Source organism: Protopterus annectens, chromosome 1.part1 (genome assembly GCF_019279795.1).
Source record: "Protopterus annectens isolate FY-2018-M chromosome 1.part1, PAN1.0, whole genome shotgun sequence".
Classification (NCBI taxonomy): Eukaryota; Metazoa; Chordata; order Ceratodontiformes; family Protopteridae; genus Protopterus; species Protopterus annectens.
Window position 1 is genome coordinate 1,747,692,546 of NC_056726.1, and position 26,500 is coordinate 1,747,719,045.

General features: G+C 43.5%; 1 protein-coding gene across 1 annotated transcript in view; it reads left to right on the top strand.

Moving 5' to 3' along the window:
- The window catches only part of SLC9A1 (solute carrier family 9 member A1), a 1,681,881-nt gene that overhangs the window by 702,723 nt on the left and 952,658 nt on the right, over positions 1 to 26,500 (top strand). The gene's annotated exons all lie outside the window — the stretch shown is intronic.

Below are 26,500 nucleotides of genomic sequence, written 5' to 3' on the forward strand. Positions count from 1 at the left end.
CTGTAGATTACCACAGCTGTACATATACAATCATGGATGTAAGTAACTGTGCAGTCTGAAATTACATCGCTCTTCTTTTATGTCAGAGTGCTGGGGCATAAGCTGCTAACAGTTATTGTACAAGAGCATTTTTCAAATTTTGGTTCAGGGAGGTAAAATCTATTTTCTTTAATGCTGCTCTGCATATACTGTTCCCACAATTCCCATTTTTTTCTGTGTAGTTTGCTCCTTCCCTTTTCTAAAGGTCCAAATTCCAGTTGTTTTATCTCTGTTACTATATTCACTGCTTCTAGTAAAGTTGGTCTCTAGACTTTGCTTTCCATTTTCTAGTAAATGCTTTTTTGGCCGTCAGCATAATTAGACTCAGCAAGGCTTTATTATGGCTAGGCAATTCTGATTCTGTAGCATAACTCAAAAAAAAAAAAAAATGGTCTCCCCAGTCAGTCCAATCTGCCCGCCCAGCATCTCTGACAGAATGGCCTGCAGGGAATCCAAAAAGTCTGCCATGTTCCCAGCTATCTCTTTCTTGCCCGTCACCCCTCCAGCATTTGTTATTCACCTGAAGAAAAATTCTTTGGAGTCTACTTGGGGTGTAAAAATACCTATGTAAACATTGCCAGGCGGTGTAAATTTCTTCTTATCAGAATTGCCTAAAGAAGTATCAGGGAAGGAGGAAGAGAAGCCTTGTGTCTTCTCCAACATTGAACCATTTGTCAAGGATATTATATATACAGCATAGAAACATGCATGCTCTGCTTCTTTGGTGTCCAAACAATTGATGCTGTCTTTAAACCCATGGCTGAATGTAACAGTCTGACCAGTCATCCTGTGGCTGATTCATCTATAGTTTACTTTGTTTATATCAAGAACCAGAGACCACAGCAATTTGCTAAGCTTCTGCTACCAGACATAGTCAAAGGACTTGTACATGGTGGGTAAGCGAATATTAATTTATTAATTGCATTTGCTTACCAGAAAGTCTGACTAGACATAAAACTACTGTTTCAGTGGAGGTCCAAGCAGGAAAGATGTAGAAAAATTACATAAACATAATGAATAGAGGCATGCAAGTAATCAACACTTACATAAAATGTAAGCAAGTGTGTCATTAATATCAGCATCATGTAAACAACTATGAAACATATTTGAAAATTAACTTGGTAGAATGAGAGAAAAGGAGGAGGACATGGTTGATGATTATTAAGAGGTGAGAGAGAGAATGTTTAGGATATGTAGAACGAAGAAGAGGGAGAGGTGTAGAGGGCAAGAAGGAGAATTTGGACCAATAACCGAGAATAAAGTACTTGGAGAGAATAGGAGAAAGTATGCTCCCCAGTGTAATATAGGGGCTTGGAGTCTTCAGCTGCTTATCCCACCTGTCCATATTCCAGTTCTATTTAGTGAATAAGGCGCCAAAGAATAGATTTACTCCCTCTTGGAGAAAGTGGCCACTACCATGTCTATGGCATCCGGAGTGAGCTTCCATGTGGCCTGCTGTAATTTTATCTACTTTGACACTATGGCTTGCGCTTCAGACTTGGGCATAAACTTTTGCTGGATGGCCTGACTGAAGGTGTCCTAAGTTGGGAGCACTAAGTTCATCGTAGAGAACCTGCTTAAGGGCGAAAGTAAATGACCTTTTGAAGAGGAAGCCGGCCTCCTCCTTTTTGTAAAACCTTGGAGCCCTCTTGCTTATTCTTCACCTCTTTTTAGTCAGTCACAAGAAACTACTTCTCATACTGCCTCCAAACATCAAACAGGCTTGTGTCTTGCTTTCCAACCCAGTTGCCTAAGAGGATGATTCCACTGACACAGTATTTACAATCCTAACTAATGTCTAGAGTTGACAATCTGCTTTGGTTTGAAGAATTGCAAACAAGAACTTTTGGATTCTAGTCATGGTTTGGATAGCCATATGTTGGAACTCTTGTTTTTTCTCCAGTAAAGGTTTTGCTAGGAGACCAAGCCATCGAGAGAAGCCTAGCCTATATTCCTTAAAGGTGATGTAGAGGAGGTATTGTTTTGTAGCAACTGAAATTATTCCACTTTGTTTCTCTTCCATCCTAGACCTCAGTGAAATCTATGAGCACATCCTGTAAATCAGGTTGGGAATTTTGACTATTCAAGAAGTCTTTTCCCTGTTTCAAGAAATCACTTAGACAGTGTTGAACACTTTCTAGTATATTACTGTCTTGTACTCAAATGAAGGGTGTCTTTAAGTTACTGTGGATGACCATAACACTCCGTATAAAGTGCTACATTTTGAACATTCTTATAGGTTCCCAGGTTTGATTGTCAAGCTTATGACCTGCTGTCCTTTTTTATTGTATGTCTACAGTAGTGTTTAACAAGACGTTTTCCTTTGTTGTTGAAGCCTTGAAGACAAATTTAAATATTTTCCCTATCTTGGATGAGAGGCTGTTGGATGTGTTCCTGATATGGACATTTTGTATCTACTTTATTAACCTGAACACAAATTTATACCAAGGTTAAGATGTACAGCCCTACTTGATTTGGGAGATAGGTAGTATTAAACAAATTCTTGCAACCTTTAAAAGGAGTTGTGTGTCTATTTAAAGGTGTATATGGCTAGATATCTTATGGTCCCTGTGATCACTTGACTAGTATGATCTATATGTTCTTGTGTGTAGAGGGCCTAGGAAGTGTTCATCTTGGCAGTTTGCATGATAATACAGCAGAAGGCTCAAGCCTGGACCTTCGTATACCTAATGAGCTTGATTGGTTCCACAGTCTACTTTAAGCTTTTTCTGTGACTGAGGATGCAGGTGTTGTAGACTGTTGTGTGTCACTGGCATCAGATTCACCCCAGTCTCTGATAGTACTTCAGGTATTGTGTATCCCTGTTGTTGGGTTCTAGAGTGGTAAATGGTTTGTCATTTTTGGGTAGGCATTACATTCTTGCAGCTAAACATGCCGCAAGGTTTCATGGATGCTTTCTGTATGGGATAGGGGACCACAAGACCTTATCTTGGCTGTTGTTCATGAGAAGTTGTCTTCTAGGAGAAGAGGCTTTAAGTTATGCACTTGAAATATTGTGCATGCCTTCTAGCCCTAAAGGTCTTTGAGAGAAGGGTGCTTACGGACCTACTCTAGTCATCTTTGAAAAAGTAATCATTTCTGTGCATCCTGTCAAGCAGGGGGTTTGCAGTTTGTACAGAGATGGATGCATGTCTTGCAGTGAGCCATAGAGAAAGTACATCATTCTTTGAAACACCACCTCCTAATGAAGTGAATGTACTGGCAAACTGACTAGCCTGCTTTTCCATTCCTTTCCTGCATTCAGAAGTGTCTAGTTAAGCTCTTCCTGAAGTGGGGGCTTGTGTGGATTGGCCTGTTTGCCACTTGTGGGAATGTGGTTCTCTTCCCTTTTTTGCATTGTGTAGCAGGGCAAGAGGGAGTTCAGGTTGGCTGCTTTTTTTGCCTCATCACATCATTTATTGGAGAAAGACTGTAAGCAATCTTTTCATCTCCTTTAGGTTAGAAAAGGTATAATCTTAGATTTTTATGTCCTCAGTGATACTGGAATTCTTTCCTGATATAACCAAGAGCACCTTCTTTGTTGACGTGATAATTGGCTCCAGTTTAGTTCATGGTCTTTAGACACTTTGATCCCACTGAACTTTCCAAATGAATTGTCAGATGTAATTGAGACTGAATAAACTTAAACCAAACAGCGAAAAGTTGAGTTGACCACAATAAAGGCAATGATTACTTGGCGCTTTCTTCCACTTTATTATACGTGAACTTCCTCAGAAAAAAGACACAAGCCCCCTCTTACTTGTGTCTTTTATACAATAAATGCAGGATGTGATGTCATAAATTAATGCTGTTTTCACTGATTAATACAAAAATGTTTATAACAAATCAATAAATGTATGTGGCATTATTAAACATAAAACATCGTGAACAGTTATGTTTGCCTCTAAACGCTAATTACTTCTTTCACAAATAAATATCATTTGATTATATTCCCATCATATAAAACCAAAACATAATACTTGTGTTCATTCAACTTTAAGTGGAGAAATCCCTCACACTCAAAACAACAGGTGGATTATTCCACTATCACAAACCTTGATTTGTATTGTTAAACGTAAAAATCATAAACAGTGTTGTTTGCCAATAAACTGCTAGATACTTCTTTCACAAATGTTCCTATGTAATGAAAACACAGCATAATGTTTGTATTCATTCAATTCAAGTGGGGAAATCCCTCGCTGTTGGACCCCAAATGAATTGTTCCACTATCGCAAACCATAATATAACCATACAACTCATACCACTAGCTCACACACGCACACACGCACGCACACACATACACGCACGCACACACGCACACGCACACACGCGCACACACACGCATGCACACACACACGCACACACACACACACACACACTAATTATACAGGTGCCCCACATTGACCCCTCACATACGTACACACCACTCGCACACACACACCTACTTATGTGTGTGTGCACACCCCTCCTTTGTGTACCTACATACACATTCTCCATGACTAGCATGAAGCGTGAATGCCTTGTTCACTCACCCATCTCATTCACTTGCTTACTCACGTTCACTCCTTCTCTCCCACTTATGGCTGCAAAAAACATTGTCTCCCAAAAATGTTGATGGAATTGACAAGACTCAAATACTAATGGTGCCAATATCCAAGGATACTTGGAAACTCATAACATTGACTGATGTCTTATTTGCACCCCCTCCAAAGGTGCCAGTCAGTTGTCCATTGTCCTAAATCTTGTGTATATACAAACTATCGACATGTATTGATAAATGTAACACTGTATGTATTCCCTTTGCCTGGCACTATGATGTGTGAAAAGCACATATGTAGAATGTATATATGTGTACATATATACACATGAAATGTGTATATATATACACATATATAACCATATATACATATGCATGTGGATGCATGTTTGAAAATACGCTTAAAAACTGTCCTAAAACATGTCTATCTATATGTTAAAATCTATCTATATATTAAAAAACATTTCATATTTATTACCTCATTTAAACCTGGTGGAGAGTCTGCTCCTAGAATCAATTGCCATAGTGTCTCTTTTTGCTCTAATCTATTGTTAAGATCTCCCATAAAAATACCCTTTTATTTGTGAAAGAAGTAATTAGCGTTTAGAGGCAAACATAACACTGTTCACGATGTTTTATGTTTAATAATGCCACATACATTTATTGATTTGTTATAAACATTTTTGTATTAATCAGTGAAAACAGCATTAATTTATGACATCACATCCTGCATTTATTGTATAAAAGACACAAGTAAGAGGGGGCTTGTGTCTTTTTTCTGAGGAAGTTCACTTATAATAGTGGAAGAAAGCGCTAAGTAATCATTGCCTTTATTGTGGTCAACTCAACTTTTCGCTGTTTGGTTTAAGTTTATTCAGTTTTTTTCGGTTTGGTCTGAGTTTCTAATGTAATTGAGACTGCCAGAAAGTTTACCACTGCAGTCATAGTTTACTAGGTAGAAAATGCTATCTCTGTGGGCAGAATAATGTCCAGTGCTACCTGGCATTTAGTTTACAGGTTTTACTGACCTGTTTCAAAGACCTCCGTGATTTGATCCTCCATTATTCCATTGTCAAGGTGAATGTGTCAGATAATTTTGCTCATGTTCTTGAGGGGGGGGGGGGATTTATACATCACCACTACCCTTTCTGACAGTTTTTTTTCTTTTGCCCACCTTTGAAGAGCCCCTCCTTTATAATAAATTTGAACATCATGACTAGCAGAAGTATCAGATGTTCATCGTGTTTCACTGTTGCAGTCATTACACTTGGGTTATCCTGCTGGCAGGCTACCCGCAATTGGCCTGAATTCCAAAGTCCTGGTCCGGCGTCTGTTGCTGTCGCCTCTTCCCTGATGTTAGTGCGCCAGGGGTATATAAGATGCAGCCAATGCCTTTTTCTTCAGTCTTTCTTGCCGCGCGGTGCCCGAAGCAAAAGTAGTTCGCAAGTGCCGGTAGGCCGACTCCTGAGATTTTCGAAATTGAATTTCAGAACTGAAGTCTTCAGTAAAGCTAAGTACCCCATTGGGAAAACTTTTTCTTGCTCCAGACCGATGTCAGTAAAAGTTAACAATTGTATTTCTTGTGGGAAGCAAATACCTCATAAGGATTTTCACTCTGAGTGTATTCCTTGCCTAGGCCCTGACCATGATGTTGCTAGTTGTCGGTTTTGTGCTAGATTCAACCAACGCACTATTACGCGTCGGTTTGATTTTGCTTTACATTACTTTGGCCGAAGGTTTAACTACATAATGCCGTCATAACAACCGACGACCGGAATTCATAAAAAACGCAAAGACAAAGAAAAGGACAGGCATCCGATGTCCAAAACCGACGACGAAGCCTCTTCTAGGCCGCTTCTGACTCCCACGTGCAGACAACTAGGCCTCTGGAAACTCAAGATGTCCATAGTGTTACACTGCTCAGTCATTACACTTGGGTTATCTGCCATCAGGTGGTCCCGCAGTCGGCCTGAGTTCCAAAGTCTTGGTCCGGCGTCGGTTGCGGTCGCTTCTTCCCTGACGTCAGTGCGACAGGGGTATAAAAGAGGCAGCTGACTTCAGCTACTCTAGCCATGAGGGCCTTAAATTGCCAGTTTCACATGCTGAAATATCAGCAATACTTGATGTCTCGGTTAAAGCAAACAATGCTTCCAAATTCAGGGCTTCCTGACTATATGGAAATGCAGGATTTATTGCATGCAGCAGAACAAGTGGGCAAACATACTTTGCAATGTGGATTTGATTCATTAGAAGCCTCTTGTAGGGCAGCAGTTATAGGGTCTGTCATTTGTAGGCATGCTTAGTTAAAAGAACAAAGTTTACCTGATCATGTTAAAGCAAAGTTATTGGATGCACCTTTACAGCAGGATGTGTTATTTGGTTTCAAAGCAGAAGAGGTTTTAAAGAAAATGGAGGATAAGGCAAAATCTATGCAGACAGGCAAGGATTTCTTAGAGGTGCAGCCCCCTCGTTTTAGCAGAAATTGGCCAACAAAAAATTGGTCCTTTCCAACTTCAGACAGACCTCAGAGGGGCAGATACAGACACCCAAGGGGCAGAGGTCAGCCACAAGGCTCTTAAAAGCCTCGTCAGTGGGGTACCTCAACCCAGAAAGGAGGGGAAGACAGGCCGCAATCTTATAGAAAACAGTCCCAATGACTTCCCCCTCCGGCTGCCAAGCATCTCTCTCTTGGCAGCTCCCTTGGGAGGAAAACTAGCACTTTTTGCAAACAATTGGCACATCACCCAAGACAAATGGGTTCTAAATATTGTATCTCAGGGTTACAGGTTCCACTTTCACACTTTACCAAGGCTAAAAGGAATGCCAAACCTGCCACCAAATCAATGGGCAGAGGCTCAAAAACAAGTTACAGCACTCATGGACATGAGAGCTGTTCAAGAGGTTCCAATACAGGAGCAAGGACAAGGATTTTACTCAAGACTCTTTCTGGTCCCCCAAAAGGACAAAGCCTGGAGGCCCATTCTGGACCTTTCTGCTCTAAATACTTACCTTGAAGTTCCCAGATTCAAAATGTTGACACTACAGCAACTTCTTCCCATGCTGGGCAAGAAGGCTTGGCTAGTAACGTTGGACCTCAAGGAGGCATACCTGCATGTCCCTATCAGACATAATTGCAGAAGATACCTCAGATTCTTAGCAGGTTCAACGCATTACCAATTCTCTGCACTGCCCTTTGGCTTAACTACTCCGCCCAGGGTCTTCACAAAATGCCTGGCACCAGTAATTGCTTTTTGCAGACAAAGAGGAATTCAAATATACCCATACTTGGATGACTGCCTTATTCAAGCAGAAAGCAAGGACATTCTTCTAAAGCATCTGGCATTTGTAAAAAACCTACCAAGTTGCCTAGGGTACACAGTAAACAAAAAGAAGTCAAAACTAGTGCCCTCACAAAAGATAATATTCCTGGGTGCCAGCTTAAATACAACGGCCCAGATGGCTTATCTCACGCCAGACAAACAAGGACAACTGACTCAATACTTTCAATTGATGGCAACAAAAACCCAACTCACTGCAAGAAAAATTCTGCAGACCTTAGGGTTCATGGCATCGTGCATTCTACTAATTCCATATGCCAGACTGCATATGAGGAAGTTACAATGGTATCTGAAAAGCGTATGGACTCAGCACAGCCACAGTTTGGAAACGATAATACCACTCATTCCCTGCCTTCCAACAGGAGTTTCTATGTTGGGCACAGGCATGTCACCACAACCAGGGACAGCCTTTCACCTTACCCCCACAGCCAGGCAGACAATAACGGATGCATCGGATTATGCCTGGGGAGCACACATGGCAGGGCAATGGGCAAGTGGACCACAGACCAAATGCATCTCCACATCAATCAAAAAGAGATGCTAGCTGTACAAAATGCTTTCAAAGACCTTCTACATCCAGGACAATTGCTACTAAAGACTGACAACACCACAGTGATGTGATACATAAACAAACAAGGGGGCACACGTTCCTACCCCCTGTGCAGGCAAGTAATGACTTTGTGAAATACAGCAGTGGCCTATCAAGTTCAACTGCAAGCACAATTCCTGCCAGGAAAGAAAAATACACTGGCAGACGATCTAAGCAGAGATATCATGGATCCTCACGAGTGGAAACTAAATCCACAAGTATTCACAATGATAGCTCAAAAATGGGGGAGCCCAGACATAGATCTTTTTGCCTCTCCCCTAAACTACCAATTACAGAAATTTTGCTCAAGGACATACCACACACTAGCGTGGAAAGTGGATGCCCTATCATTCAGTTGGAAAAAACTAAGTTTATGCCTTCCCTCCACTGCCTCTTCTGGCAAATGTACTCCTGAAAGCCAGACTAGAGAGGCCACAAATGATCCTCATTGCTCCGGACTGGCCACAACAGCACTGGCATCCAATATTAAGGAACATGGCTCAAGGCCTACCATGGATTTTACCTCAAATTCCTCCTCTTCTGACTCAGCAAAACAATCCGATCATGCACAGCCAACTCAAAACCTTAAATCTGGCTGCATGGCAGATTACTTAAACAACCAGTAAACACTCCTTTCTAAAGCTGTTATGGATGTCATTTTGGAGGCCAGGAGACCCAGCAACAGGAAAACTTACTCAGAAAAATGGAAAAGATTCTGCGCCTGGAACCAGGCTCAAGGCCTAAACCCTCTTGTCCCAAATATTCCTCAGATATTACAGTACTTAACTGAGATGCTGGACAAAGGCCTTTCCTTTCCATCTATTAAGATCCATGCTTCAGCTATTTCAGCTCATTACAACACGGATCCTCCTATCTTTTCACATCCATTACTGAGACAATATCTCAGAGGGGCTAAGAACATAAGACCGCCCTGGAGAGCACCAACACCAACTTGGGACCTCAATTTTGTTTTGGAAAAACTTACTCTACCACCTTTTGAACCAGCTTTTTCAGCAGAATTAAAATTTTTGTCATGGAAAACTGCTCTGCTGCTAGCAATAACTTCAGCACGGTGAGTCTCAGAGTTATAGGCACTAATGGCAGTGGAACCTTTCATCATTTTTCATCAAGACACAGTTTCCTTATGAACTAACCCTACCTTTATGCCAAAGGTGGTATCCAGTGTGGCTCTTAACCAAACCATTCATTTGCCTACCTTTTATCCAAACCCCCAGAATAAAGGGGAGAGGCTTCTACATTCTTTGGACATTCACAGACAGTTACGTTTCTACTTGGATAAAACAAAAGCTTTCAGAAAATCTGACCAACTGTTTGTATCCTATGCTGCAGGATCACAAGGAAAGGCTATTTCAAAACAGACCATTTCAAAATGGATAGGACACTGTATCCGTTTCTGCTACACACATCATGGGAAAACTGTGCCTAGTAACATTAGGCCACATTCCACCAGGGCTACAGCCACCTCAGCAGCCTTTCTTAGAGGAGTACCAACCAAGGATATTTTGGAGGCTGCAACTTGGAGTTATGTGCACACCTTTACCAAACATTACCACTTACCTCTATACTCAAAAACCAGAGCTGGCTTTGCCACTGCACTTCTGCAGGGCCTCATAGCCATTCCTAACCCTGTTTAGACCCAGCCACCCAGCCTCAGCTTTGGGATTCAACTCAAGTGTAATGACTGCAGCAGTGTAACACGGTGAACATAGTACAGTTTTGTACCTACCATAAATGTAGATCAAGTGTATACACTGCTGCAGTCCAGGTTACCCTCCCTCCATCCCCTCTTTCTTAGCTGGGACTTATCTACACCTCTCTTTCTATACAACCTATATGGTGTATTTGCTTATAGCTGAAGCTATTGTTTTTTATTTATTATGTATGTTTATTTAGCATTATGTATTGCCTTCCTATTTGGGGGCACCTGACATCTGGGGCAAAAAAAACTGAAGAAAATGGTGTCGGCTGCCTCCCTTATACCCCTGTCGCACTGACGTCAGGGAAGAAGTGACCGCAACCAATGCCAAACCAAGACTTTGGAACTCAGGCCGACTGCGGGACCGCCTGACGGCAGATAACCCAAGTGTAATGACTGCAGCAGTGTATACACTCGAACATCTACATTTATGGTAGGTACAAAACTATACTGTATTGGGCCTACAGAAACTATTCCCTCAGATGGGTCCGGAGCCGCTGAGCAGGCATCGGCTTTTGAGGGTGTTTTCAGACCTACACACTTACTATCAAGTCCACTACAGCAGCAAAGGCAAAGTCTAAAGCACCATTAAAGACAAAGAAACAAGTACAGCATTCTCCTGGACAGTCATCCATGCCAAAGGAACAGATGCTTAAAATGGCTGAGGACCTAATTACTTTGATCAGGGGTTTCCATCCCTCTCCTGATAAAAGGCCTAGGCAAGACACTGACCATGACTCCTCTGACCAGGTTTCTATTTCCTCTGATTCCTCTTCAGAGCAGGGATACTCTCTTCCTCCCTGTGAGAACTCATGCTGAAGAATCTATCCCTTCAGCCTCTCCTCCTGAGGATTACTCTTTTGGGGAAACCTTGCACACCATGAGGGAGCATTTCCATTGGGAGAGCCAGGATTATTCAATCAAAAAGAAAAGAGAGGCTCTTTTACTTTCTCACTGCAGCAGGGGCTGTCCCCTGTCCCCTGTACTAGATATTATGTATTTATTTTTTCTGATCCAGTTTTTGTCTCCTTTTACCCCCCCCACCCAGTCAAGCCAGATGGTGGGTAGGAGGATCCCAGACTCTCATACATTTCTTCATAAAACCCTGCTGCTGACAAAAAAAATTTCTCAGGGGGGTCCCAAAGGGTCACGGCTTCCACTGCAAAAAAACCTGTTCCCTCTGATAGGGATTATAGAGGGGGGGGGAGTTTACACTTCTGCTACATTAGCTGTAAGGGCTTTAAACTGCCAGTTTCACTTGCTTAAATATCTGCAATACCTAATGTCTTTGCTAAAACAGAAAATGCTTACAAGCTCAGAATGTCCCGACAATAAGGAAATGCAGGATCTATTGCATGCAGCTGAACAAGTGGGAAAGCTTTTGATTCATCAGAGGCTTCTTGCAGAGCCACAGTTACAGGTTCTGTCATTCACAGGCATGCTTGGTTAAAAGAACAAAGTTTACCTGATCATGTTAAAGCAAAATTATTGGATGCTCCATTACAGCATGATACTTTGTTTGGTGTTAAGGCAGAAGAGGTGTTAAAGAAAATGGAGGATAAAGCAAAATCAATGTAGACAGTAAAGGATTTCTTACAGGTTCAGCCACCAAGATTTAGCAGGAGCTGGCCTTCAAAAAATTGGGCCTTTCCAGTGTCAGACAGGCCACAAAGAGGCAGATACAGACGCCCAAGAGGCAAATCTCAGCCCCAAGCCTCATACAGACCTAAACAATGGGGTGCTTCAGCCTCCAAAGGCGGAGAAGACAAATCACAACCTTACATCAAACCGTCTCAATGACTTTCCTCTAAAAATGCCAAGCACTTGTCTTTTGGCAGCAGTCTTAGGGGGAAAACTAGCACTTTTCTCACAAAATTGGCACATGATCACCCAGGACAAATGGGTACTGAATATTGTTTCTCAGGGTTACAGGTTCCACTTTCACACCCTACCAAGGTCAAAAGGTATGCCAGACCTGCCACAAAATCAATGGGCAGAGGCACAAAAACAAATTTCTGCTCTCATCGACATGAGAGCTATTAAAAAAGTACCACAGCAAGAACAGGGACAAGGATTTTACTCGAGACTTTTCTTGGTACCCAGAAAGGACAAAGCCTGGAGACCCATACTGGACCTGTCAATTTTAAATACTTTCCTGGATGTTCCAAAATTCAAAATGTTGACACTGCAGCAGCTTCTGCCCATGCTGGGCAAGAAGGCTTGGCTAGTTACTTTGGACCTAAAAGAGGCATACCTACATGTCCCAATCAGACAGTCTTGCAGAAGATACCTCAGATTCATAGCTGGCTCAATGCATTACTAATTCTCTGCACTGCCCTTTGGCTTATCTACTGCGCCCACGGTCTTCACAAAATGCCTAGTACCAGTTATTGCATTTTGCAGACAAAAAGGAATTCAGATATATCCCTACTTGGACGAATGCCTTATTCAAGCAGAGAGCAAGGACATTCTGCTAGCGCATATGGTGTTTGTAAAAAGATGACTAATTTGCCTAGGGTACACAGTAAACGAAAAGAAATGAAAACTAGTGCCCTCTCGAGATAATATTCCTGGGTGCAAGCTTAAATACAACTGCCCAGATGGCTTATCTCACGCTAGACCAGCAAAGGCAACTGACTCTACTTTGAAATGATTGCAACAAAGACCCAGCTACCTGCAAGGAAAATCCTGCAGGCTTTGGGCTTCATGGCATCCTGCATCCTGCTAATTCCATATGCAAGGCTGCATATGAGGAAGCTACAATGGTATCTAAAAAGTGTTTGGACTCAACATTGCCACAGCCTGGAAACAATAACTCTTATTCCCTGCCTGTAACAGGAGTTTCGATGGTGGGCACTGGCCTGCCATCACAACAAGGGGCAGCCTTTCACTTTACCCACAGCCAGGCAGACACTAACAGATGCATCGGATTATGCCTGGGGGGCACAGATGGCAGGAAAATGTAGTCAGGGCACATGGCCCGCGGACTAAATACATCTTCACATCAATCAAAAAGAGATGCTAGCTGTACAGAATGCCCTGACAGCCTTCAAGGATCTACTACAGCCAGGACAACTATTACTAAAGACAGACAATACTACAGTTATGTGGTACATATACAAGCAAGGGGGCACACATTCCTACCCCCTCTGCAGGCAAGCCATGATTTTGTGGAACACAGCACTGACCTATCAAGTACATCTGCAGGCACAATTCCTGTCATGAAAGAAAAATACTCTGGCAGACTAAGCAGAAACATCATGGACCCTCACGAGTGGAAACTAAATCCACAAGTCTTCAGCATAACAAGGAAATGGGGATGCCCAGACATTGATCTTTTTGCCTCCCCTCACAACTGCCAACTACAGAGATTCTGCACAAGGACTTATAACTCACAAGCATGGAAAGTGGATGCTCTGTCATTCAGCTGGAAAACCCTAACAGTTTATGCCTTTCCACCACTGCCTCTCCTTCCCAAGGTGCTCCTAAAAGTCAGACAAGAGAAGCCAAAAATGATTCTGATTGCCCCAGACTGGCCACGCCAGCACTGGTACCCAATCCTAAAGAGCTCGTCTCATGGCCCAGCCTGGACTTTACCTCAAATTCCTTGTCTTCTGACTCAACAAAACGATCAGATCCTGCACAGCCAACTCAGAACCTTAAATCTGGCTGCATGGCAGATAATATAGCCATTCAGAACACACCTCTCTCTAAAGCTGTTATGGATGTCATTTTGGAAGCCAGGAGGCCCAGCACCAGGAAATCTTATGCAGAAAAATGGAAGAGATTCTGTGCTTGGAGCCAGGCACAAGGACATGAACCACTTGTTCCAAATATTCCTCAGATTTTACAATACCTAACTGAGATGCTGGACAAAGGCCTATCCTTCTCATAGATTAAGATCCATGTCTCTGCTATTTCAACTCATTACAATACGGAATCTCCTATTTTCTCTCATCCACTGCTAAGACAGTACTTCAGAGGGGCAAAAAACATAAGACCCCCAAGGAGAGCACAGGTACCTACATGGGACCTCAACTTTGTCTTGGAAAAGCTCACACTGCCTCCTTTTGAGCCAGCCAATAAAGCTGATATAAAATTCTTTTCATGGAAAACTGCTCTGCTGCTAGCAATAACTTCAGCAAGAAGAGTTTCAGAGTTACAGGCATTAATGGCAGTGGAACCTTTTATCATTTTTCATCCAGACAGGGTCTCTCTAAGGACAAACCCAACATTTATGCCGAAGGTAGTAGCCAGTGTGGCTCTTAACCAAACCATTAATTTGCCAACATTTTATCCAAATCCCCAGAATAAAGGGGAGAGACTTCTGCACTCTTTGGACATACACAGGCAGCTAAGCTTCTACTCGGACAAAACAAAAGTTTTCAGAAAAACTGAACAACTGTTTGTAGCATATGCTGCAGGACAACAAGGAAAAGCGATCTCAAAGAAGACCATTTCAAAATGGATAGGACACTGCATTCGTTTCTGCTATACACAGCATGGCAAGTCAGTGCCTAAGAATATTAGGCCACATTCTACCAGGGCAGCAGCCACTTCAGCAGCCTTCCTCAGAGGAGTACCAACCAAGGAAATTTTGGAGGCTGCAACCTGGAGTTCAGTGCACACTTTTACTAAGCATCATCACTTGCCTCTTTACTCTAAATCCAGAGCAGGCTTTGCCACTGCAGTTCTGCAGGGCCTCATAGCCACTCCTAATCCTGTTTAGACCCAGCTGCCCTACCTCAGCTTTGGGATTCATCCCAAGTGTAATGACTGCAACAGTGAAACACGATGACCATAGTACAGTTGTGTACCTACCATAAATGTAGATGTTCGAGTGTATTCACTGTTGCAGTCCAGGTTACCTACCCTCCATCCCCCTTTCTTTGCTGGGACTTATCTATTCTTCTCTAGCCTATACAACCTATGTGGTGTATTTGCTTGTAGATGAAAGTATTGTTTTTATTTTACTGTATTTTTTTATTAGCAATATGTATTGCCTACCTTCTTGGGGGCACCTGACATCTGGGGCAAGACAAACTGAAGAAAATGGCGTCGGCTGCATCTTGTATACCCCTGGCGCACTGACGTCAGGGAAGAGGCGACAGCAACCGACGCCGGACCAGGACTTTGGAATTCAGGCTTTCTGCGGGTAGCCTGCCAGCAGGATAACCCAAGTGTAATGACTGCAACAGTGAATACACTCGAACATCTACATTTATGGTAGGTACACAACTTTACTTTTCCTATCCAACTGACTAGTTTTTGAAGGTAATTTTTTTAGAAAATGCTCTTATTTCCCCAGGAAATTGGTGATGTTCTTTGTGTTTCACTGTTGCAGTCATCACCTGTGGGTTATCCCTGCTGTGGGAGCCCTCGGCCGGCCCAAATACCAGAGTCCATGTTTTAATGCGTCTGCTGCTGCGGCCTTGTAGTCTGATGTCAGGTCGTCAGTGCTATAAAGCAAGGCAGCCGACATCATTACATCAGTCTTTCTTGCCCTGGAGCCTGTAGCAGAAGCAGTTCACACGAGTGCCGGTCGGTCACTAGCCGAAGTTGAAATTTCAGCCGAAAACATCTAAAGCCAATAAACGGTCTGAAAAGGTTAACAATTGTCTCGCCTGTGGAAAGCAGATCCCACACCGAGACTTCCATTCTTACTGCATCACTTGTTTAAGCGCAGACCACGGCATCCCCTGTTGCCAGTTATGTGCCTTCTTTAATGCGAGAACCATTTGTCATACAGCTCATTTGTGGGCAGTTATTTTTGTCCATCTTCGCATTCCGATATGGTGACTGTCAGCCAACAATCTGTGGACATTACGAAAAAACATAGAGATAAAGATAGAGACAGACCATGTAAGGCTAAGCCTTACGAAGACGCTACCGCTAAGCAGGCCGTCAGTTCTCTGGAATTCAGTGAGGCGCTTTTGCAACCCCTGATGCCTGATTCAATATTTACGCAGGCCTGTACTGAGACCCTTTCGGAGTTCGGTATGCAGCAGAAATCTTCTTAGTCTTCCGAGCCTTTCGCTGTCTCTGCCTCGGTTGGGTCCGGAGCCGCAATGCAAGCACTGGCTTCTGAGGAGGCCCTTCGCACTACCGAATCTAGACAAAAAACAATGTCTTCACATCCAGCTACCGTTTCTGTCAGACTGATGGATTCTCTCTGGCCTTGAAGCCAGGCCACTCCTAGGAAATGTGCTTCTAGCCACCATCTTTCTACTGCACCAACCTCAAGGTTTGCCTCTGTGGTTCTGCAGGGTCTGCTGACCCATGCCTAGGACTCTAACCTATCCTCCACCCCTCTCCTCAGCTTTGGGAATCCTCCCACAGGTGATGACTGCGACAGTGAAACACGAAGAACATAGTACAGTTGCGTGCACTTAAATATAGATGTTCGAGTGTATTCACTGTTGCAGTCCTGGTTTCCCTCCCTCCATCCCCCACATAGCATCTTCCCCTAGGGGGACATAAGCTTCCCACATTGGGTTTTTGCCACCAGGACCACTTTTCCTTTTTTCCTTGTGCTTTTGATGGGTTAGGCAAGAAAAACGGATGTAATGCCATCGGCTGCCTTGCTTTATAGCACTGACAACCTAACGTCAGACTATAGGCGATGGTAGCCAACGCAAAAAAACATTGACTCTGGTATTCGGGCCAGCTGAGAGCTACCACAGCAGGGATTACCCGCAGGTTATGACTGCAACAGTGATTACACTCTAGCATCTACATTTATGGTAAGTGCACGCAACTGTACTTTATAGGTCCTTATCTGTAAGGAACCACATTTGGTCTTTCACAAAGATTGGGTGATGTTCAACATTAGATCACTCTTGCAGTAGCCCAAGGTGTTTGGCTACTACCCCTGTAACCATTCAGCTTTCAAAACATGAGTGCGCCTTCCACTCTGTGTGGAACTCAAGGGGAGCTCCAGTATAAAGGCAGAGCACCAAGTTGGTGAGACCTTTTTTGCCACTAAAGAGCGCTCCTTTGGCAGGCCTTGTGCAACTTTCAGTTGGCTAATAATCCTCCAAGACTGGATAAGACCACTGTTGGGACAATCTTCCATTAAAATAGTTTGAGGAAAACCTGTGATTTGATGATGACTTTTCTGTCCTTCCTCAATGTATGGGTCTTGATCCAACTTTAGCCACTTCGTAGCTTTGGATCCTATGCTCAGGCACCTCCCCCTTCCCATAATTCCTGTGTAGAGAGCAAACTACATCAGAGTTCATTTGCTGCCATAAACAATTGATGGATCTTGGTGCTGAGGAAAGACACTGGTGAAATTTCTTCAAAAAGATGTTTATTGTTCTGTTTGGCGTTGACTTCCTTCTTACTTATAAAATAAAACGGGGAGATATTTTTTCTTTAGGGTGATTTCTTAAACTTATTTGCAAAGTGGAATTTTTTGCAAGTGTCATTAACCTTTCTTACAATAGCAGATAAGCCTTCAGGATTTTAAAGGTGCATAGCTTTTTCACTCAAACATCCAAATTTGGAAGCACACGACAAGTGTGTATACGGCTTGGGGCCTTTGTATTTGGGCATCTCCATCTATCTGGGTGGCTTTTGGTCAGCAGGACATAAAGGAAGGAAGAATCAAATTCATATTGAAGGAGCTACTTCATTTTTTTACAGGAGAACCCCCTTCTGGATCATGGAGTTCTACTGCTGTTTCTTTCCCTTCTCTTTCTCCTTAGATTTGTGAAACACCTTTTCTGATGAAACAAAGGGATTCAGACAAGGAAAAATAAGTCAAACTCTGCTAAGAAAAGATCACCTCTAGCACCTTCATTGGGTCTGGTACCTAAAATTTCTAGACCTTTGGAGCCAGTGCTCTTTTTGGATGCTGTAGTCTGTGGATCCCATACATCTTAGACTCCCCAGATCCTGTCTCCCTTAGGCTATGGTCTCCAACCTTACAGAACAAGCCTCATTGTCACTCTAGCCCACCTTCCATAACATCTTCTCTTAAATCAGTTAGGTGTACTCAGATCCTCACTGAAGATGACTTGGGCAGGATTATGAGGAAATTACTTTGGACCTTAAAATCCATTTGAGGTCCTTATGGCTCTAGCCACTGTTGGAGCCAGAGGAACTGCTTTTCCCCCTCAGTCTTTAATGGCTGCTTCTGCCATTTGACCTCTCAGATTAGAGCCGATTGATACAACGTTCGCCCAGAGCAGATCTGCATTGGAGCCAAGACTTCTTACTTCCTTGCCTCTGAATTCTCTGACTGGCTCAGATCTGAGGTTTTCAGATCCTTTCCTCCTCCTAGGAGCTTCAACACTTGATATTTTGGCTCCTGCATCAGCCTTGGGTACCAGCTGGCATCTAGGGTTGAGCCACCTGTGGGAGATTCAGCTCCTTCAGCAGGGCTTCTTGGATCCTCGTTGAGATTGGTGTTCCAGGCTATCAAGAGAATACTCACTCAACCCTTTTAGAATCCGATCCAGCCTTTCTCCATAGGATTTCCCAGGATCCGCAACCTACTGTTATTGTCCTGTTGGGACATTCAGTTTTCAGGAGCATTGAGTCAATTCTCCTGGGGGCGAATATATCAGCTTTCCATAACTCTCCTGAACAACCCACAGAAGAGGTACACAAGAAGCACAAGTGCAAAAAGAGGCACTTGGATTCCACTGAGGAATCCTCTATAACTGACACTGACTTTGAAGGACAGTTCTCCCAGAGGATGCTCATTTGGAAAGATTCTTGAACTTCTCAGAAAGGGGATTGTTCCTCCCAAGTGCCTTCTTCAGAAGAGCCAGTTTTTCTTGGTTTTCAGTTTTGGCCCATCTACTACTTGGGGAGTCTCCTTGCTGATATTGTAAACCTGATGACCTTCCAGGTATGGAAGGAGCCAGATGTAGCTGAGCACATTGCTAAAAAAAAAGACAAATTTCTGGTTGCTCCCAAACACTGTCCCCTTTGGAAAAAGGGATCCATGGTTGATTTTATGGTAGTGGTGGCAGCCACTAAGAAGCAACTTGCGGTAGAAAGTTTTTGTCCATCCACCACATATAGAACCACATGTATTGGACAGATTTAGAAAGTGTTTATGGTCCATCTACCTTTTCAACGAGAGTGCTTAATTATGTGGCACTTGTTTCCAGAGGGATGTGACAAAGGAAATCCCCAAATCTCTCTTGGGGCCTTGTCTATGGTTCAAAGAAAAGCTATTGATTTGATTCGCATTTGGCTACCCTACAGTTCTTATCCAATGCCTCTGCACACTTTATCTTTACCTAATGGGTATTTCCATGCAAAGGCATACTTGGATGTGGATATGTAACTTTGTGGAACATTTCAAGATGTCCTTTAACACTCCATATGATGGATCAATCTTTTTTGGTCCCAAGGTTAAGGAGACTATCTCAAGAAGTGAGAAAGATGGTAAATCCCTATCTGCTGTGGGGATCAAATTCTCCACCCCTCAAAGTGCCTCCAGAAACCAGAAGGGAGGAACGAGAATTTGATTTTGTAAATAAAGGGCTTTGTATCTGATACTTCTAGAGAAAGATCTGCCTGAGGCAGAGGAAGAAGCTCTTATGATGGATATCATCCAAGGGGCAGAGGTGAACTGCAAATCCAGGGCTTCAGAGGTCCTTTTCAGGAGAAGCCTTTCCATCACTCCTAAACAGTTGCCCAACAGCGGGGTGGCCCATATCCCTGCACCCAACAACCTGAGTGTCCATCACTTGAGGTAACTGGGTGCAGAGGATCACTACTGGAGGCTGTTTCATTCCCTTCCATTAGTAAAGAACTCAACACTTCGAAAGTACGGTAAGCTCGGCCAAACCATTAATACATAAAACACCAGAGGCCAGCATAATCTGCCTAAGCAGCAGAGACCTCCAAAGCAGACACCCAAGCAACCGCTACCCCAAAACAAAACACGTGCAACACATAGCTGACAAAGCCAGTGTGCCGAACAGTCACAGCCCTTAAGGATAAACAACACACCTGATACACCTGTACTAGGTGACTCTGTTGTCAGGCACACTGACGTCCCGCTCACCAGGCTGAACAAGGAGAAGGTCACGGTCAGCTGCCTGTCGGCGCTAGGATCCGCCAGATAACACAAGCACTCAGGTCACTCCAAGGCAAGTATAAATATGACTCAGTCATTGTCCATGCTGGTGTGAATGACCTGAGACGTACCTCCCTGGACTACATGAAAAGAGACATAGAGGAGCTCTCTGAGCATGTAGCCCAGGCCGGTATGACCCTGACCTTGAGTAGCATCTTACCCTCACCAAGAATGATGCCACAATATGAAGACAAGATGATCGATTTCAACAATTGGCGTAAGTATTGGTGTCATTCAAAGGGGATCCAATGCCTGTCAGCCTGGGATGTCATGCTCGACAAGCCACGATGCTTCGCTAGGGACGGCTTGCACCTGTCACCCCTGGGCTTTTGGATATTGGCAAAGGCTCTTGCTACCCCCATAGTGCCTTTTTTAGGCAAGGCTCAAAAGACAAACCCACCTCCATAGGTATCACAAGGGATTAAAAACAGTAATGCTACTCAATGCCAGAAGTCTAAACCTCAAGATGCAAGCACTCAAAACTCTCCTTAGAATGGAGAACATCAATATCTGTGCAGTAACAGAAACCTGGTTCAAGGCTCCCGAGAACACCCCAGCACTACCAGGTTATACCTCATACCATGCTTTTTGGCCCCAAAACTTGGACCGAACCACAGAAGGAGGGGGAGTATCAATATTCGTCAAAGTTACCCACACCTCCAGGTTGGTGGCACAGCACGAAGTATCGGAGACTATCCATGTACAACTAACAGTGGGTAAAACTGCCTTCCAGTTTATAGCCTGCTACAGACCACCCTCCCAAACCCAGGAACCCCACTCGGCCTTCCTGAGAACACTGAAAAATATGAAGGTCTCTCCAAACACCATTATATTGGGCGACTTCAACTACCCAAACATAGACTTGGGAGCATTATTCTAGCTCCAACACCTTAGCCCAAAGGTTCCTAGAATTTATAAACTCAAATGCTATGGAACAACTTGTTACCACTCCCACAAGAGGGGAAAACATACTGGACCTGATCATCACCAACATGGGGACTCTGTGCTCCAGACCAGAAGTGTATCCCTCACTGGTAAGATCAGACCATAAACTAATCTCACTGGATATTCATATCCCGACCCCACCCCCTGCCCAGAAAACCACAGAGAAAAACTTCTCTAAAGCAAAATTCACACTCCTCAAAACCGAGGTGGAATCCTTCAAAGCCCCTGGGCCTGTGGAAAATACAGCCCAGACCGCAGAATCCTTTATAAACGCATTCTATGAACACCTTCAGGAATGCATGGATCATGCAATCCCAAATAAAACCAAGTCCCAATCCTCCAAAGGCAGATGTCCTGACTGGTGGACCCCAGCCATAAACAAAACTATACAATAGAAGGAGGAAGCAACTACATGATAGAGCAAAATCCCAAAAAGGGAAGGCATCTCTGATCAGTATTAGCAAAAAACTACGGGCACTCATAAATCATCTAAGGCCAGCTTCGAGAGAAAAATTGAACAGGACACTAAGGATAATCACAAGGCTTTCTTTAGTTATGTTAGGAACCTTGGTGGGAATTCCCAGATATGCTCAGAATTAATCCAAAATGACAAAAAATACACCGAACCCACAGACATTGCCAACATCCTAGCTGACAGGTTCAGCACAACCCCCCCCCCCCCCACCAAAAGGGCGAATATCTATCCCAGCCGAGTGCTGCCCCCCTGACATCTCAGATGCTCAGGTAAGAGCCGCCTTCAGCAAAGCAAAAAACACAGCATCAATGGGACCAGACGGTGTCCCGGGCTGCGTCCTACATGAACTCCAAGAAGAGCTAAACCCAAACATAAAACTACTGTTCAATCTCAGCCTTACTACAGGATATGTACCCAAAGAGTGGCGTACAGCAACAGTGGTCCCTCTCCACAAAGGTGGTGCCTCAACTGATCCTGGAAACTATCATCCCATAAGCCTGACTAGCTTGGTCTGCAAAGCTATGGAAAGGATCATCATGGACCTCATAAATGAAGATGTTGGGGACGTACAGACACTGGATCCTACCCAGTTCGGCTTTAAGGGCAGATCCTGCCTCTTAAACCCAGTCGATTTCTTTGAAATGGTCACCAAGGCCATTGACGAGGTGAAGGTGGTCCACACAGCCTACCTGGACCTCGCAAAAGCCTTCGATACAATACCCCACTCTGGCATTATAGATAAGCTCACCAGCTTAAATATAAACCCCTATGTCACTAGATTGGTTGCAAACTGGCTCAAGGACAGAACCCACATGGTTAGAATTGCTGGAGCCATGACAGACTCCAAACCAGTTACAAGTGGCGTCCCACAAGGTTCAGTCCTGGGACCTCTCTTGTTCGGTATATATTTCTCGGAGGTACAGGCAAACAAGGAAGAACTGTGGCTGACCAAGTTCGCAGATGACTGCAAACTGGGTGCCATAATCGATTCTCCAGCCGACACAAGCATCCTCCAAAAGGGCCTCATAGAAACAGACATCTGGTGCCAGAGCCATGGCCTCAAGTTAAACGCCAAAAAGTGTATAGTCATCCCCTTTGGAAAAAGAAAGTGCCCACAAATTACCACATAGGTGGTAATCCATTAAGTACAGAAGTAGTAATTAGGGACCTGGGGACCCAAGTTGATGGCAATCTCTCATTTGACAACCACGTGGCCAAAGTGGTTAGAAAAACATTTTATATAGCCCACCTAATCATGAAGGAATTCACATCTAGATCAGGGGAGGTCATCATGCCTCTTTACGCATACCTCATCAGGCCCATAATTGAGTACAATGCCCCTTTTGGGATGTACCTTACCAGACACCTGCAGCAACTGGAAAGACCCCAAAAGTACCTCACCAAGAGGATCAAAGGGCTCAAACAGATGCCATATGCTGCCCGGTTAAAGAAACTGCAGCTCTACTCAGTGGCATACCGCCTGCTCAGAGGCGATCTGTGCCTGACGTATAAAGCCATGTCCAACCTGGAATTAATGGACGTGCTGCACCTCAGAAAATCCAAATCCCATCGAGCTGCGTGCTCGAGAGACTTGAACCTCAGCACTGAAATAAATAGGACATGCTGGAGGAACAGATTCATAACCCGGAGGCTCCCTTCACTCTGGAATAAAATCCCAGTCCAGGTTAGGCAGAGTCCTTCATTGACTCTCTTCAAGAGGAATCTTGATGAGTGGATGGGAGATCGTAGGTTTACCTCGGGTATCACTTCTGTGTCACTGTTAGACAGAGGCACAGTATACTAACCTCGAAAAAGGGCATAGCAAAATTAATTTAAAATGGGTGGCGAAAGCCAAACGCACTCTGGCTTTGCTTATAAATGCCCTAGGGCAGATAGCCTAATATGAACCTATGAACCTATATGCAACTTATAAGTACTTTATTCAAAAATGAATGTTAGTTAGGCATGTAATGCCACAAAATACACTATTCATCAGTTGAACTGATAATGGTGTATTTTGTGGCATTACATGCCTCATTCCCTTCAATGCCCTTCCTCCATATCTGAAAAGAATTCTTGATTTTCCATCCTCACAATGGGAAGAAACTGCTTTAGAAATAAGAAACCTTTTAAGAAGTAAAGTCATCCAGACCAGAGAGGATCTGGAATTTACTCATGATCTTTTTGGGCCATAGAAAGTGGTACCTAAGACCAATTTTAGACTTAAGCCACTTGTACAAGTTTTTCTCTTTCCTTACTGAGGAAGAATGACTGGATGTGCTCAGTAGATCTTCAGGATGTGTACTACCACATAAAAATAGAAGCTCCAGGAATTAGCTTTGCTTCCTGCTGGGAGCCAGTCATTTCCAGTTTGGAGCTTTGTCCTTTGGACTCACCACAGCCTCCCAGGTGTTTACCGAGTGTATGGCAGTAGTGGCAGCTCATTTACGATTACAGGGTTTCTGTCTATACCCGTATTTGGATGACTGGCTCATCACCGCCCCTACCATCTATTTATTCAAGCCAAAGACTCCTTGCGTCAACTTTGGACAGATTTTGGAATTACAGTGAATAAAATTCAGGCCACACCCGGTTCAGTCACCCAAGTTCATTGGAGTACTTCTGATAGAAACTTCAGATAGCAAAACTTCCACAAACGAGAGTTGCATTGCTTCAGCAACAAGCCACAGAAGTCTTATACCACCAAAATCCACCCATGAAACTAATTTACCTTCTGGGCTACATGGCAGCATGTATCACACTAGTCCCCCTAGCCACATTTTACATGCAAGTACTTCAGTACACTCTGTCGGTTTAGTGGTCATTCAGGAAACAGCCCATGTCCTTTTGAGTTTTAATAATGAACATCTGCAGAGCACATATGCAGTGGCGGCTGGAATTTCCACATGTTTTCAGGGATACCCTTTCATTCTTCCTTCCCCCAAGCCACAGTGACCACAGACTCATCCCAACTGGGATGTGGGGGACAATATCTAGGAGAGACTGTCCAAGACACATGGTCACAAACAGAGGCCAGTCTTCACATCATTATATTGGAGATGTGAGCAGTCCTCCTAGCATTGCAGGGTTTTCAGGCCTCTCTCCCTTTTGGTGCAATTTCTATCCAGACCAACGACATGGCAATTGTTTGTGCATCAACAAACTGGGAGGAACCAAATCTGGTCTGTTGTGTCAAGAGGCCATGGGAGTGTGGCAGTGGGCAATATCTTCTTGCTCATTTCTAATAGAAACACATATGGGGAAAGCCATTGTACTGGCGGACAGGCTGAGCAGGTCTATTCCTCTCCCTCATGAGACATCCCTCAATCATTAGTAACAGTGGGTTTTCAGCTGTCTGGGTCGACCTTAATGAGACCTGTGCTCATCTCTGTACTAAACCAAATGCAACAAGTTCTTCTCTGTAATTGCGTGAAAGGAGGCGTGTCCCAGGGCCGAGGGTGCCTTAGAGCGTCACCCAGGGACACTCTAACACACCCTTGGCCCTGGGACTCCTTTATGCCTTTCCTTCAACGCCCCTGATTCAAAGGTTTCTACAGAAAGCATCTGGGATTAAGGTCCAAGACCTCCTCATAGTCCCTTATTGGCCTTGACAGGTGTGGTTTCCCTTCCTCAAGCCTCATCTAGCCCACCCAGCAAGGTTTCTCCAGTTCCAGCTGTGGTTTGATAGTCCAAGTTTTCATCTTCAGTTCATGTTTTGTCCTCTTCCCAGAAACCTCCTATTAAGAAAATTTATAAGTGGAAAAAGGAAAATGTTTTCTATTTAGGCAGTTGATAATAATCTCAATCCTTTCTCAGCTCCACTTCCAGCCGTTTTGGGCTTCCTCACCCATATTTTACATTGTGGAACTAGTTTCTTCACCATCAAAATTTATTTAGCTGATCTTCTTTTCATATGAGGGACACTCCAATAGCATCTCTTAGGCTTTCCTTTAGGAAACTTTTCTTCTATGCCCACCATTTAGAAACCCAGTTCCTCCTTGGCACATTACTATTTTACTACAAGCATTGATAGGTCCCCCCATTTGAACCTGCTGCTAGAGTTGACCTAAAGTTTTTATTGTGGAAGATCTTATTTCTGGTTGCCATCACTTTTACCAGGATAGTTTCTGAGCTGCACCCCTTGTCCTCTAAACCTCCTTACCTATTTTTTTTACAAGGATACTGTGTCCCTGAAAACAAACCCTCTTCTTTTTAAGATGGCATCTGAATCATCTAATGATCAGTCTATAAATCTTTCGGCGCTCTTTCCAAGTTTTTCAAATGAGGGAATATACATTACATTTGCTAGATGTGCATCATCAGGTAAGTTTTTACTTTGTATAAAATCTTTCAGAAAGTCTGACCAACTGTTTGTATCCTTTGGATACTGCTTTTCCCAGTTCACCAGTAGAAAAGTTACCCTCTTGAGCTGGTGCTTGCAGTGCATATTATTTGTCTACCAAGAAAGAGACGTGGTACTCCCTTCAATCTCAAAAGCTCATTCCATTAGATCTGTGGCTTCATCTACAGCCTTCTGTTTAGTGTACCAGTTGATGACATTTGTAGTGCAGCTACCTGGTCCAAGGTACATGCCTTCAACTTGTATAAATTGGATATGCAATCCAGGCCTAGAGTCTCCTTTGGTTTACCTGTGCTCTGGAATATCCTTCCACAAGACTACCTAAGTTAAAAAAAAAATAAATAAAAAAGGTTGGAAACTATGTCCCATACATTGAGGAATGGACAGAAAAGACATCA